This window comes from Mus pahari, chromosome 20 (genome assembly GCF_900095145.1).
Source record: "Mus pahari chromosome 20, PAHARI_EIJ_v1.1, whole genome shotgun sequence".
Lineage (NCBI taxonomy): Eukaryota > Metazoa > Chordata > Mammalia > Rodentia > Muridae > Mus > Mus pahari.
The window spans coordinates 44,655,598-44,672,040 of NC_034609.1; positions in this window are offsets into that span (position 1 = coordinate 44,655,598).

Here is a 16,443-nt window from a genome sequence, read left to right on the forward strand (position 1 = left end):
TCTCTCTCTCTCTCTCTCTCTCTCTCTCTCACACACACACACACACACACACCACAGCCTCTTCTACTTAAAATGTCCTGAGGTTCCCCAGTAAATGCCGAGGGAGCTCCCCCACTCCCACAGGCCTGGCCGGAGTCAGCGAAGGGCCTGCACTGTTTTATGAGCCTTACTCTCACCCCTCCCTTGACATTGGTGCAAAGATCCTAATTTAAGCTATAAATTGAATTAAAAATTCACATTTATATATTCAGTTATGGTGTGGTTAGGGCTTTTATGGGCAGCCGCTGCCCTTCCTATTTGCTTACAATGTTGCCCCTCATGTTGCCAAACCCTGGCTGCTCTGACTGCCGGGGGGGATGCCAAGTTATTAACAATTATTACCTTTTACAGTCATTTTTGGCCCCAGCCTGCTTTTTCGGTGGTCTCATAATTTCAAAACAGGGACCTTTGAAATCTTACCCCAAGACCAAATGGGCCTGCGGACCACACTTCCTCACTCCCACTGAGCGGGCCCAGTTCCCATTATGAATGGTTGCCTGCCTTCGAGTCCCAATGGGAACACCAGGCCAGCCCTGAAAGCTGGGGAACAGGATCCCCCAGAGAGGGATAGGCTAAGTCACCCTCTTTGCCTGGGACGTGTGTCAGGAATAATCTAGCGACCTGAGTTGTATCACAAACTGGGAGCACACTGCCACTCCACAAAAGCTCCACCCCAGTATACCACTATCAGGACTTGCTGTAGCCACGCAGACTATCTGGAATTATGACCTTCATTAATAGACCCCTCTGCCCCCACCCCCCACCCTGTGTGTGTGATCTGGGTCAATTGAGCACACGTGTATGAGGAGGTCAGAAGGAGATATCAGATGTCTTCGTCATTCTCTGCCTTATTTGTTTGTTTATTGTATGTGTGTAAGTGTTTTGTTTGCATACATGTACATGTACCATACACATGCCTACTACCCAGGGATGCCAGAGATGACATCTGATGCCCTGAATGGTTATAAGCCACCAAGTGGGTGCTGAGAACCGAACCCAGGTCCTCTGCAAGATCAGCCAGTGTTCTTAACTGCTGATCTACCTCTCCTCATTTATTTTTCAGACAGGGTCTCTCTCTGAAACTGGAGCTCATCAATCCAGCTAAAGTGACTGACCAGCAAGCAGCCAGGAGGACATGCTACCTCCCAAGTATCAGGAGAAAAGACACAAGCTGCCACACCTAGCTTAAGAGGGTTCGAGGGATTGAACTCGGGTCCTGAAGTTTATCCAGCAGGAGGTTTATAAACAGCTGTCTCCCCTACCCCAAAGTCGCTCTGATGACTGCTTTACACTGATGGAAAGATGTAGCTATGAATTCAGAATGTAGATGTCATGCAGTTACTGTTTGTGTATTTAAAGTACATAAAATTATATTAATTGATCATTCAAAGTGTATTGCATATGTAAAAAATATAGATTGTAATGCATTGTTTAATTATATATAAATTATATAAATTAAAAATGTAAAGTTGGGGGCTGTAGAGATAGCTCAGTGGTCAAGAGCACTTACTGCTCTTGTAGAAGGCATGGGTTTCCCAGCACCCACTTGGCAGCTCACAACCACCTGTAACTCCTTTTCCAGGGCTCTCTGTCCTCTTCTCTCCTCCATGCCTACTCTGAGGCATGTACATACACGTGTACACGTGTGCAACACACATGATGCATGCAACACATGTGTATACACACATACACACTCAATAAAATAAATCCTCTTTTAAACACTCACTTTTCAAAACTGACGTTCACCTCAGCATCTCCAACCCATACTGACCCTACCCCTACCCTGCCCCCATCCCAGGCCTGCATGGTCCTGACACCTGTGCCCTGCTAAAGTAACCGTCATCACACCTACAGCCACATCTGATCCCCAAGGACTCTTGAGAAGTCCAGCTATGTCCCATTATTCAGAGACCCTAGGAAAACAGCCTTTACTGGGATTTGGTCCCTATGCGGGCTGTAACAACCTTTATGGGCATCAGAATGGTTGATGAATGAGGTTCGGTACCAAATAAAGGAGAGAAGACAAACTAAACACTAGAATCCATCTCTCTTGCCTCCTGACTGCAAGTGCAGTGTGGCCTCCTGCCTGGAACCCTTGGAGATCCTTTGGACCGTATCTCCAAACGGTGGACTACAACAAGCCTTTTTTTTTTTTTTTTTTTGGATTTTTTTCGAGACAGGGTTTCTCTGTATAGCCCTGGCTGTCCTGGAACTCATTCTGTAGACCAGGCTGGCCTCGAANTCTCTGTATAGCCCTGGCTGTCCTGGAACTCATTCTGTAGACCAGGCTGGCCTCGAACTCAGAAATCCGCCTGCCTCTGCCTCCCAAGTGCTGGGATTAAAAAGCCTTTCCTTTCTTAAGCTGGTTTTGTTAGCTGGGTTTTGTTTGTTTGTTTGTTTGTTTTGGTTTTTTGTTTTGTTTTTTGTTTTTCATGGAACACAAAAGGAACTGAGTCACCATTTTCTACTATGGTAGCTCCTAGAAGACCAGCCTCCCTCCAAGGTGTACGGCGGGTCTCAATCCTCAAAGGACTGGGGAAGGCGTCCTTCCCCACCCTCCCAGCAAATCAAGAGGGCCTGGTCATGCTCAGCCACATTAAAGACAGAAAAGCAAATGTGTGGCCAGCTTGGGCACTGAGCAGCAAAGCCATTTCTGGAAAGACGAAGGACAGCAATGGAGGGTGGGTTTTTTTTTTTTTTTCAGCCCCTGAATAAAAAGTGTCCTTTGGCAGGCGATAATTACATTCAGGAAGGCAATTAAAGTTTTAATAATTTAATTACTTTCCTGCAAACCCATCAAGAGAAAATACAGAGTGAGAACATTTTTGAGGGCGGACAGGCACAAGGAAGGCGATCAAACGTCTGAGATAGTTGGGCTCCCAGGGAGTTGACACATTAATTTTTACGGGCTGGCCGCCGTTATTAATAGGCAAAGCTGGATGGAAGTATTTTTCCACCGCGGGGGACCACACCATCATTTGATCCCGGACGCTACAGCAAACACAGCCTTGGTTTCTTTCTGGACAGAAACCTTGTTTTCCTGGACCCGTCCTTGCTTGAAACGAGTCCAGTTGTTTGAGGCTGAGCTTCCCAGAGTGAGCTGGGCTGCATTCAGGACTGCCCTTAGGGACATCAGTAAGAAACCAAGAGAGAGGAGATCAAAGCCAGCTGGTTAGAAACCTTGGAACAGGGCTGACGTGACCAGGCACCATGGGCAGGAGCCTCCCATCAGAGTTGGTCTGGGCCTCCAGTCTTAACCCCAGTATTAGAGTCACACCTATGACTGTCACCTGGAGAGGTATTTAGTTCACAGCTTTATAGGAAAAACAGCTTGGTGAGGTGATACCTGCTGGGCAGGTGAGAGCTGCCACAGCTAACTATTACCCCCTGGGCCTGTGAGGACCTTGTTCACCAGACAGGAGGCAGGGGTGATTGTCAACCCTATCAGGTCCTTCCCACCTTTCCGGGTATAGCTTCAGGGATGTTCTAGGAAGGAAAGAGGGACCTGAGGTTCCTGAGAAGGAGTGCAAGTGGGATATTCAGAAAGGGTCCTCCCATATCAAAAGTGGAAGTAGTATAAGTGTTCCTGGGGTCTAGATGCGACAGTGCCTGCCTCATCTACTTCACAAGCACATAATATGCCATTGTAGGGTGGATCTAGCATCTATTGAATATATTTCCCAGCAAAGTGTCTTTATGGTGGCTTCTTTTTGTGCATGGCTTCAAGTGACACTGAAGGAGACAACTTAGTAACTGCACAGATACAATGTTTCTGTTTGTGATATTTTGTAACTCTACAAATACAATGTTTCCATTTGTGACATCTTTGGGCCTGAACGGATACATGTTTCTGTTTGTGATATCTTTGTAACTATTCAAATACAATGTTTCTATTTGTGACACCTTTGTAACTGTATAGATACAATGTTTCTGCTTGTGACATCTTTGTAACTACATAGATACAACTTCTCTTTTTGTTTGTTTTTAAAATTAGCTATGTTGCTCAGACAACTTACAGCAATCCTCCTGCCTCAGCCTTCCAAGACTGGAATAATAGGATTACCAACACCTTTGAGGTTTCCTCCCTGTCCCCCCACCAAAGATGTGACTATGCATCTATTCACCTCATATAACCAACAGACTCCACCCAAATCTAGCTTGGCAAGCCAATGGGCTAAATTAGGGTCACTGGAAGATGGAAAGCTTATGATCAGACTACCAAGAGCTCTCTCCTCTGGCTGGAGTTAGCACGTTGGGAGGGATAGAACCTCAACTTCCACAACAGTGTGAGCACTAGTGACCCGATACCCTGAGGTGACCCACAGATGACCACAGCTGCGCTGATTCCAACATAGCAGAGGCCAGAGGGTGGAATGTCACCAGTCACCATGAGTAGGATCTATCAGAACTAGACTGTCTGGGTCAAAGGCTACAAGCTTACATTCTCAAAGTGTCCTCTTGCACACAACCTCAGTTTACCCTTTCATCAGTAGTATGCGAAAGCACATCTCTACAGCTCCACAAACCTCCCATCACCTACCTGCTCAAGCAGCTTCAAAGTCGAGGCCACATGCAGTTAGGGTAGGAGTGCATGCGGCTGGTTGGCAGCTAGAGGGAGTGGCCAAGGTTGAGTCCAGTGACTCTCTGAAGCCTGTCCTTCTGAGTGAGTATGTCAACAGCCAACAGACTCAATCTTAAGAGTCTTTTGCAAATAGTCACAGCTACTCTGATGGGAATGGTGGCTATATTCTCAGAGATAACCTTCTATGTATGACACTAGGGATATGTGTTTCAACCTCTATTTTGAAAATGACTCAGAGAACTTAAATAATTTACCCAAGTTTGCAAAGCTAATAAGTTAATAAGGCACATACTTATTTTCCTCCTGAATTTTTGACATGGGGTCTCATGTAGTCTAGAGTTACCACAACCCAGGGCTCTGTAAATGCCAGGCAAACACTGCACCAACTGATCTATATCTTAGTCCTTTCTCTTTATAAGTACCAGCCTCGGGCATTTTGTGACAGCAACAGAAAGCAGACTAAGACAAGGAGCCCGAGAGTCATTGTCATCCTCCAGACATCAAGGCTCTGCCTGCAGACCTACTATGTGGTCAGTGACCACAGCCAATTTACCACAGGGCTTTAAGGGCATTTCTGCAGGGGACATTTCAGAGGAAGGGTTAGATGCAGAAAGAACCCCTTCCTTTTACCACAGGATCCCTTCCTTTTACCACAGGGCACAGCCCCAGTGACCTCCCTGTGTCCTATCTGGTTCTAAGTTCTGTGGCGCCTTTATTCTGACGACCATACCAGGTCCTGAGCCTTGATCCCACCATGGCCTCTGCTGGCAGCTCAGCTGCTGAAGTGACCACCTCCCACACTCTGGTATGCAGCTGGGCTTCACACTCCAAGCAGGGGGCTTGAAGACTGCTGACCTTCCCTTGACAGCTCTACAGGCTAATGGGTGTTCCCACTGCTCTGAGGTCCGTCTGACTCACAACCAGGGGCAGGGGTTGGGCCTAGCAGCCTCCTGGGCCCAGTAGGTGAAGGGCGTAGGCAGCAGCAAGGACTCTGAGTGTCCCCCTGCTCTGGAGTCAAGTCTGGCCCACCCCTCCTCCAGCTGATGAAACCCAGCTGGCTTTCAAGGCTTTTCTCTGATCTCCTGTTATCCGCCCTGCCACTCACTGCCCTGTGCATCTCCATCTGTGAAGAATGAGCAGAGGAGAGTGAGGAAGAGCCCTTCTCCCTCCCAGCTCTTCTGACAAGACAGTGTCCAAAGGAACTGCCCACAGGAGCTGGAGAGATGGCCCAGGGGCTAAGAGTTCCTCCTGTGCAATCTTCAGAAGCAGAGTGCAAATCCCAGCAACCAATGAACAAGCCAGGCACCGCATACACCTGAAACCCCAGCTCCGGGGAGGGTGGAGACAGAAGGATCTCTGGAACTGGCTGGCCTCTAGCCTATCCAAAAATGTCAGCCCTGGGTTCAGGAAGAGCCTCTGCCTACAAAGGATAAGTGGAGGATGGTAAGAAAGGACACTCAGTGTCCTCTTCTGACTACCACAAGGGGACACAGACATATGCACCTACACACATAGGCACTCACAGACACAGACACATATAAGACACGTGATTTTTGAGATAGCTCAGTGGTTAAGAGCACTGACTGCTCTTCCGAGGTTGAGTTCAATTCCCAGCAACCACATGGTAGCTCACACCCATTTGTAATGGGATCTGATGTCTTCTTCTGGCATGTCTGAAGACAGCTACAGTGTACTCATATAAATAAAATAAATCTTTTTTTTTTAAATCTCATTGAACATGGACCATTAGCTGAGCAAAACTTTAAATGTGGGGGTGTCCTTTTCAGACACACACAGCCCCTCTGTTCCTCGCTGTTCAAACCACGACCTTCCGATCTAGGTTGCCTTGGTTGTCAACCAGAAGGAGCCTTGAGTCAACTGAAAAGAAAAGTCCAGGTTGAAAGCTCACGTAGACCAGACTATCCGGTAGCACCCCTGTGGGGGACTGGTGCCTTGTCCTGTCATCCTCTGACAGCGTCTAACCCAGCTCCACTGTGACCTAAAGGACAGGCATGACACCTGGGCTGGCTCCACACAGTCCTCGCCAGCTTCCCCAGCAGGGAGCAGGCAGTGGCCTCACAGCCCTCTGGAGACAGTGCTCCACTGCAGGACCTGGACCAACCCCACCCTAGGGCCCTCCCTGGGAAAGGTCTAGATAAACAGAGTCACGAGTGACTACTCAGAAAGAGTGTGGAGACTGGACGGAGAGAGAAGCAAGGAGCCACCGGCACACACAGCCGCCATCTGAGACAGAGAGATGAGGAGCAGGGGGAGACCCCAAGAACCCCCATACTCATCTTCAGTTCTTCAGTTCCCAGTGATGACAGAAGTCTCCTCTTTGATCAGGAGATTGGAGTGAACTTGGGGACACAGTCTGTCTCCATCCTGAGCCCCCGCCCCCATACAGGTGCTATGCTAAGTGTTAGCGGCAAGATGGGCTAACCAAGTTCTACTTTCAAATGAAGACCCAAAGGGAAGCCTCCCTGGAAAGCAGAAAGCAGGTGACACACACACAGGCACTGTTTAAAGCAGTTCATGAACAGCAGCAGGGTCACAACAGCTGTGTGACCCTGGCCCAGGCCCAGGGAGGGCTAAGAGAACTGGATTACAGAAACAGGACCAGCTGCACGCGACACATCCTGGTCAACACTGCTCCAGCATGCACGGCTAGGCAGCCGCATGAATCCTAGCTCAGCGGGGAAGGCTGGACAGAGAATGCCTGGGCATCCAAACAATCAAACACTGTAGGCAAGCTGGGTGTGGTGGTAACCACGGGCAACCCCAGCCCTCACGTGACAGAGGCAGAGGACTGTGAGATCCTAGCCAGCCTGTTCTACATGGTCATACCCCATATTGACAAAACACACAGAAGAATGATATATAGCCTACATCCTCCATAGTTACAACACAGACCTGGATTCCTAAGTCTTACAAAGAAACAGTTGACATTCCAGGTATAAATTGAAATCACATTCTAACAACTGCTCAGAAAAAAAAAAAAAATCACACATGCTCACAATAACCTGCTGGATCCCCAAGGCATTGTGCTGAGGGGAGGGTGCCACTGGGACAATCGTCACATGCTCCATGTTCCCTCTAGGAAGAGCCTAACAGAACAGAATTGCTGAAATGACTCTTATTCACTATAGTGCTTGAAATCTTAGCCTTAGCAATAAGGTGAGAAAGAGAATACAAGTGCCCTACTTGCAAACAGTATGATCCTATACTGAGAAGAGAGAGCATGGCTCTCAGCCTTCCTAAGGCAGCCACCCTTTAATACAGTTCCTCATGCTGTGGTGACCCCCCCCCTGCCATGCAATTATCTCATTGTTACTGCTTAACTATAATCTCGCTACTGTTATGTATCACAACATAAATGTCTGTTATGCAGGATATGTGATATGTGACCCCATGAAAGGTCATTCAACTCCCTCACACATACCCTAAGGGGTTATGATCCACCAGTTAAGACCACCGATCTAAAGACTCTGCCAGAGTTGTAGATCTGATGAACACTTTCAGCAAAGTAGCAATCCTCACCGAAATTCCAATGATATTCTTCATAAAAATAGAAATGGGCAATCTTGGCTTTCATGTAGATGCATAGAAGAACCAGCCTAGCTGTAGCATTTGCAACTTTTACCAGGACTGGGAGGTCTGAGCCCACCCAAGGGCCAGCATTGCTTCCTAGACAGTGACAGTTGCCCTGCAGCAGCATCTGGACCCCCACATCTGCAGCAGACAGACATTTGCTGCAGAGAGAAGAGATGCACTCCCCACACCTCTGCCATCAAGGAGTGAGTGGCTCCTGGCTGCACAGAGTAACCAATTCATAGCACGGCAGTTTGCATCCCAGGACCCTGACCCCAAATGCAACAGCTCCTCCCAACCATTGTGCCAGCCAAGCTATTCCTGGGCATTTCCAACAACTCTTAAAGCCAAGGAGGACAGCGATGGTGTGTATGGTGGATACAGTCGTGGCAGGGGTGGTGACGGTTGTGATGATGGTGATGGTGATGGTGGTTGACTTAGGGTTTCCATGGCTGTGAAGAGACACCACAACCATGGCAGCTCTCATAAAGGACAACATTTCCTTAGGAGTGGCTTGCAGAGGTTTAGTCCATTATCGTCATGGCAGAAAGGATAGTGGTTCTCAGGAAAACATGGTACTGGAGAGGAGCTGAGAGTTCTACATCCAGATGGGCAGGCGGCAGGGAGAAAGCGAGACACTCAAAGCCTGCCTCCAGTGACAGACTTCCTCCAACAAGGCCACACCCCTAATAGTGCCATTCCCTATGAGTCTACAAGGACCATTTTCATTTAAACCACCACAGTGGCAGATATAATGATAAGAATACTGACGGTGATGATGGTGACAGTGTTGAGGATGATGGTGATGGTGTCAGTGTTGGTGATGGTGTAGTGTTGATGGTGACAGTGTTGGTGGTGATGGTGATGGTTTAGGGGTAATGGTGACAGTGTTGGTGGTGATGGTGACAGCGTTGGTGGTGATGGTGACAGTATTGGTGATGGTGTCAGTGTTGGTGATTGCTGACGGTGTTGGTGGTGACATGTTAGTGGTTATTGATGGTGATGGTTTGGGGATGATGGTGACAGTGTTGGTGATGGTGACAGTGTTGGTGGTGATGGTGACAGTGTTGGTGATGATGCTAATGATGTTGGTGGTGACAGTGTTGTGGTGATGGTGACAGTGACAATAGGGATTATGATCATGGCAGTGATTGTTTGCTATCACAGAGATGGCAACAGTGACACCACGTTTTTATCATTTATTCAAGAAAACTACCTAAAAGCCTTGATACGATCCATGGCTCCTACCACCCTCAGGGACAGCAGCACTGGCTGCTTTCTCACGATAAAGCTCTGCTCTGAAATCTGATGCTAAGCGATTCAGTGGTTTGCTGGTGAGTCTCCGCACACAGGCTGGATAGATTAGGGCTCTTCAAGGTTACAGATAGCAGAGGTTCTTTGTAAGCCACCCTCCCCACTCAAGGGAGTAAACAGCCTCTTGTAGCCACAATACCATGCTTCAGTTAAGGTCTCCTGAGGGCCTCCAGCAGCATGGCCAAGTCTTGATCTCTCTGACCACACATGTTCCCCACTGGGCCAGCTGCATTACAGTCAGGCTGTCCCATAGGGAGGTGGCAGAAACTTCCAGTAACCTCATGCCTAAACCTCATGGCTCAGCAACGCCCAGACACAGAGAGCCTCTCTTTCTCAGAGTGCCAGCAAAAGGCCTTTCTCAATGGCTCTGCACAGATTGCTGGGCTGTGTGACATCACCAGGCTGTCACTGTGGCCAGAAGCTGGAAGGATGGGAACGGGCCTCTCTGAAGAGGAATTTAGTTGTTGCTTCTAGAGGAAGCTTGGGTGCAGAGCAAGCAAACATGGCTAATAACCACGGCACACCTACAGCCTGGCCAAGCCTGCTCGCTAGTCTCTTCATGCTGCCTTCACTGAGGCCTGACTGTTACCCAGAAACCCAGATAGAGCTGAAGAGACTGGGCTTCTGACTCAGGCCACTGGAAAAGACAAAGAGAGCTTCACAGGCTTAGATGAGAGAAGACACCGCCACCCCCACCCCCCAGTCCCTGCACAGTAGGCCTGCTTTCCATGAAAGGGTTAACATTGGAGGGGAGGCCCACAGCATGGTGCCCAATGGGAGGAAGCCCACCCACTGTGCATGCTTAACCAGGCTTCCTGTGGGGGGCAGGAAAGACTGGGTGGCCCAGCAAGGTATGCTGGGGTGAGTCTGGTTCCTCACAGAGGCCCTGAGCCAGTGAGCCTTGGGTCAATGCATGTCCCCTGGGCCCTTGGGTTGAGTTCATTCTTCTCAGCTGATATCATGAGGCATCGCAGAGGAGAAAGGAAATGATTCTCCTGGAATGTTCCATCTAGAGGCTGTTACTGGGATCCGGGAGGTCACGGGAGCAGGAAAATGGAAAGAAAGTATGAGCATGTGAGTATGCTTGTGTGAGAGTGCATGTGTGTGAGAATGCATGTGTATAAGCATGCATGTGTGTAAGTATGCATGTGTGTGAGAATGCATGTGTGTGAGAATGCATGTGTGTGAGAATGCATGTGAAGTGTATGTGTGTGAGAGTGCATGTGTGTGAGAGTGCATGTGTGTGAGAACGCATGTGAAGTGTATGTGTGTGAGAACGCATGTGAAGTGTACGTGTGTGAGAGTGCATGTGTGTAAGTATGCATGTATGTGAGAATGCATGTGTGTGAGAGTGCATGTGTGTGTTTTGAGCATGAATTATGTGAGAGTACATGTATGAGCATGCATGTGTGTGAGCATGCTTTTGTGTGCCTATTAGCATGGATGCGTGGTTTGTGTGAGTGTGTGTGTGTGCTTGAGAGCAAACTGGTGCCTGAGCATGAATATGTATATATGTGAGCATGTGTGTGTTCATGTATACACGTGAGTGAGCATATGCTTGTAGTACACCTGTATCCACGTTGTTTGCATATATTCATGTACGTAGGCATGTTTGTGTGTGTACATATGTATGTCCTCCGGTGGAAATAAACAAAGTCTAGAAACAGAGGGGAAGACCACGGCTGCCCTTTCACCTCCAGCAAGGCGTCACAGGAACCTTCTTCAGACTGTTCTCTCAGTGAGAAGAGTAAGTCAGCCTGGAAGCCTTGTCCCTAAGACATGTCACCAGGCGATGCTTTTCTTTGCAGACTCGTACTGGAGGTGTGGGGGCAGAGCTTGAGATTTAAGTTCCATTCAAGCTTTCTGAACATCAGCAGAGCCACCATGTTTACCAGTCAAGGGCCCTCCTCCTCCTCCTCCCTTCCAGTGACCCCTCACTGAGAGTCCCATAGGAAAGGCCTTAGGCTCAGCGCCCCCTGAAGCAAGACCCCAAAGCCCATCAATGAGAAGGAAGGGTCAGGTGTCCACAGTAGACACAGTCGCTGTCACTCAGGCAGGAGTGGCCTGCAGACCAAGGCATGAAGGTGGGTGCGGCCCGTGAACAGGCAGGGCCACTGAAGAGGTGAGGTGCATCTTACAGGCCCTCAACAACCTAGATCGAATTTTAACAAGTGTCCCTTAGACATTCAGGACTCCCGCGTCATGTCCCCTGCAGAGTCTCAGTAAGGCCTTTCGGCCCAGAAGACTGACCAGGAGGCTTACAGAGCATGCACACGCGCAGAAAACTGACCACGCTGGAGGGTTACAGAGCATGCGCACATCGGCACTACTGGATCCCCTCTGCAGCAGGTAAGCAGGAGGGACAGGAGATGACACTCGTGTCTGAGGGTTGCTGCCCCTAAATCACAGCGAGGGAAGGTCAGAAGCTGTGTGGAGGTCCCAGGGGCTGGTTAGAACCGTTTGTGGGGTCAGCACAAGGCAGGCCTGCGAGCTGTGAGCAAGCGAGGACAATGTCGGCTCTGTTCTGCTCCAGAGCAGATGCCAATGCAGCCTCTGACTTTACAGCTTTTTCTTGGCTGTGCGGGTGAAAGAGCTGATTAAAAACGGGCCGCTGGATGCTCGACAGCCTCCCGGAATGTGGTACAGGACGCGCCGGGCCTGGGCCATAATCCTCGCTGGCTCCAGCTCCCACGGAAAATGTGCAACCCGCGCGTCCAGCCTCGAAGGCCAGAGGCTCAGGAGCTGCCCACACTCTGGGCTTCCTGCCAGCTCGGACCCAGGGCCCAGACCCTGTCAGCACTGAGCAGTGAGGGCAGGTCCAGCCTTCCTGGGACTGAGGAATCCGCAGCACCCTATGGAGCATCCCCTCCTGGTCCACGCGCTGAGCTGCGGCAGCCTGGTGTAGGTAAAACCCACTAAGCCTGGGGCGTTGGGTTTCAGAGACAAGTCACTGTGTGGTCTGTGCCGAGTGCCAAGACTTTCCAACCATACATTTGGACAGCGGTTACTCAAGTTTGGGTAAGAAAACACTTACCCAATTTCCGAGCAGACTGTGGAGTAAGGGCCCTGTACCAGACACAGGCACTACAGTGGCTTCCCAGCAGCCTGGCCCGGCCACGTATGTCCACAGGGTTCATGGGTCAGTGGCCACGCCTGGCCCTGTGCCCCCATCCACGAGATGGCGAACTCCCTGGAGCCGGGCCGAGACGTCCACATCACCGGTTCACTGCCAGAAGGTCGAGGCTCCCGAGAGGGAAGCTGGAACACTGACTGGAAAATGAAAAGTCGCCCCTTAATGAGGAGCCGGAGGAGGCTGGAAATGCCAAAGCTGGAAGGAGCTTCGGAGAGGGGTGAGCTCGGCTCTCCAGGCCTCTGAGGTCTTGTCCATAAAATGAGGGGGTGAAGTGAGGGAGGCAAGCCCAGGCCACCCAAGGTGTCAGTGGCTCAGCTGGCCTCAGACCCCTGACCCCATGCAGGGCCACCTTCCACATGGTAGGCCACACCTAAGACAGAACCTGCCTTCAGGGAGCTGCCTTCAGGAGTGTGAGCCCATCTGCTCCTGACAGGGAGGGACCAGCTCCACACAAGGGTACAACCCCACCTTTTCTTCACAGGGTACCAGAGATGGGGCTGATCCCTGAACTCCAACTGGCTAAGGCCCCTGTGTTCATAGCACACAAATCCTGATGCATATCAGCATGACTTGTGCCATTAAGAAGAAAGGGGGGGGTGGAGCTGGAGAGATGGCTCAGTGGTTAAGAGCACTGACGGCTCTTCCAGAGGTCATGAGTTCAAATTCCTGCAACCACATGGTGGCTTACAACCATCTGTAATGAGAAACAAATAAAGAACCTATGGGCTGGAGCAAAGCAGAGGGTGGGGGGAGCGAGCAGAGGCCGGAGCAAGTGGGACAGAAGTAAGAGGGAGAAAGGGAAGGGGAAAAAAGAAAAAGAAGAAAGAGAGGAAGGAGAGAGGGAAGGAGGGAGGAACAGCTATAGTAGCTATGTGACATATGTATGTATGTGTGATGTTTACCGAGGCTCTGCCCACCCCATTCCCAGTCACCAACATGCCACCTTGTGCCAGCCACTGGGGATATGAAGACACCTAGTGTAACCTCTGTTGAAGTTACCAGTCAGGTGTGGAAGGCATCAGAGGCTGTAAGGAGCTGGCTAATCCTCCCTTCCCCACAATCGACGGGGCGGGGCATGTGCTCACTGCTCCAAAGCCTAGCGCTCAGCAGACCGACAGAACCCAAACGGGCTGGTTGGTAGCTGGTGATGACCAACCGCTTGCTTGGTCATTTGACTAATCACTGCCTAGTTGTTACTGGTTAGGAGACCTAGAGCTTACAGGTTAGTTGTGAGTTGTTAGCAGGTGGGTGAATGCTTGGCTAGTTGATCGGTTGGTTTGTTGGTTAGTTGTTGGTTGGTTTGTTGATTAGTTGAATTGGTTGGGCGGGTGGTTCATTAGTTGGTTAGTTAGTTGGTTAGTTGGTTGGTTAGTTAAATAGTTGGTTGATCGAGTGGGTGGGGGGGTGGTTTGTTCATCTGCTTGTGGACGTTGTACATCGTGGTGCGCACTAGGCTCCGCACCACGATGTACAACGTAGTGGGTGGGTGGGTGGTTTGTTGATTAGTTGGATTGGTTGGGCGGGTGGTTCATTAGTTGGTTAGTTAGTTGGTTAGTTGGTTGGTTAGTTAAATAGTTGGTTGATCGAGTGGGTGGGTGGGTGGTTTGTTGATTAGTTGGATTGGTTGGGCNGGTGGTTCATTAGTTGGTTAGTTAGTTGGTTAGTTGGTTGGTTAGTTGAATAGTTGAGTGGGTGGGTGGTTGGTTGGTTGGTTAATTGGATTGGTTGGTTGGGTGGTTCGTTAGTAGGTTAGTAGGTTGGTTGGTTGACTGGGTGAAAGGAAAACCCAGATCTAACCAACATAGTACTCTAAGCCAAAGAAACCACTCCCATCTCTGCCACTTCTACCTTCTCTGGCCATGAGAAAGTCCCTTCCAAGCCTGGAGAGATGGCTCAGGAAATAAAGGTGTTTACGGCACAAGCTTGGTGACCCGGGTCTGATCCCCGGAGCCCAAGGAAAAGGGAAAGAAGTTGTTCTCTGAGCTCCACATGCATCGTGCGCACATGGACCCATACACGGTGATGAAGATGATGGTGATGATGGTGATGATGATGATGATGATGATGATGACATCTTTAGAGACTAGTCAAGAATTATATATTAATTAAATGTAATTAATATATAATAATCAAATGAATAAATGCATCTCTTTAGTCAGGCTTCATAGTTCATAGCAGTAATCTCAGCAGTCAGGAGGTTAAAGCAGGAGGCTCGCTGTGAGATAAATGCCAATCTGAGCTACAGAAAGAGGCTCTCTCAAGTACAAAAACCAAAACCAGGAGTCCCTTCATATCGGGGGCCCCTCCAGTCCACGCTCCTGGCTGCATAGCAGGTTTGCTTTAGATACTCAGCACGTGGCACCTAGAAGGGACAAGAGTGTGCTCTGTAAGAGGCAGGCGTTGTCATCTGCTCAGCATGGTTGAGGGACTCCCATCCATAATCCGTACATGCTTGTCTCAACCCCACCAGGCACCACTTGAGGATTCTACACACGGTCTCCATGTAAGTCTAGCAGCCCCCATGAGGAAGGAGTGTGGATCGTGCCAGCTTCACATGCCAAGGGCCAACCCGAAACTCACAAGGTGTAAAGAAAACATTTGAACGGATTTCAAACTCTCTGGCATTCATGGTAGGAGACGGCCTCCTGGGAGGAAGACACAGCTCAGATGCCAGCTCTTGAGGAGGGAAGGCTTCCAGGGGCAAACGGTTTCTACTTGATAAAATGCCTCCACATCCAGAGAAAGGATGGTCACCGGGAGAACCAGGGGTTCAAGGCCATCCCTGTCTACACAGCAAGTTCGAGGCCAGCCTGGATACATTCATACAACCCTGTCTCAAAACAACAGAAAAGCCCACTTACATCGCACATTTCTGAAGGCCATATTATGTTTACAATCCATTTCCAAACGAGGAAAAGGACTCAGGTTCTAGAAAATGCCAGGTTACTAGATGTTGAGAGCCCTCTGCCTCCCCAGCGCTGAGGTGCACTTCCAGAGTTCTGAGGCAAAAAACATGTGCTAAGCACAAACCATGTGTCCCAGAATATCTCTGCTCAAGCACACACGTGTCCTGAGCCATTGCTTTTTTAAAATTTCTCATTTAAAAATCCCAAAGAGCTATAAATGAAAAAAATAATAAACTTTTGCATACATCATACAACCCTGGAAAGTATAGGGAACAGCTGGCTTTTAGCTCTTATGAAGTAGGCTCAGCTCTCAGAACCTCCTGAGTGACAGAAAACAGCTCAACCTCGCTGCTCTAAGATGCTGAGAAATGAGCATGGCTTCCTTCTGCGTCCTGGTCGTGTCTGACTCCAAGTTCTGTTTTGCAGTGAAATTGTTCGCTCCATCCCCACACCACCACCCCACATGCGCCCTCCTTGTTCAGTTGGTAGATTAGATACAGCAAAGGAGGAAATCAGTGAATTAGAAGACTGAAGTAAAGAATCCTACAAAATCCTTGTCACAGAAGCAAGGAGGTAGAAAACATGCGGGGGAGTTAGAGACGTAAGGTAAAACGTAGTTCTGGTGTGTCCGGGAACAGTCCTACAGAGTAAAACAGATTGAGACAGATATGGTCTTTAATGATTAAACCCTAAAATGTGTCCAAAATCAAGATCATGACTATTCAGACTAAAGGCGCTTCATTGATTCAAGAGCAGCTTGGGATGGGTGGGTGGGTAGATAATGGATGGATGGATGGATAGATGGATGGGTAGGTAGGTAGATGATGGATGGATGGGAGGGTAGATGATGGATGGATGGATGAGTGATGGATGGATGG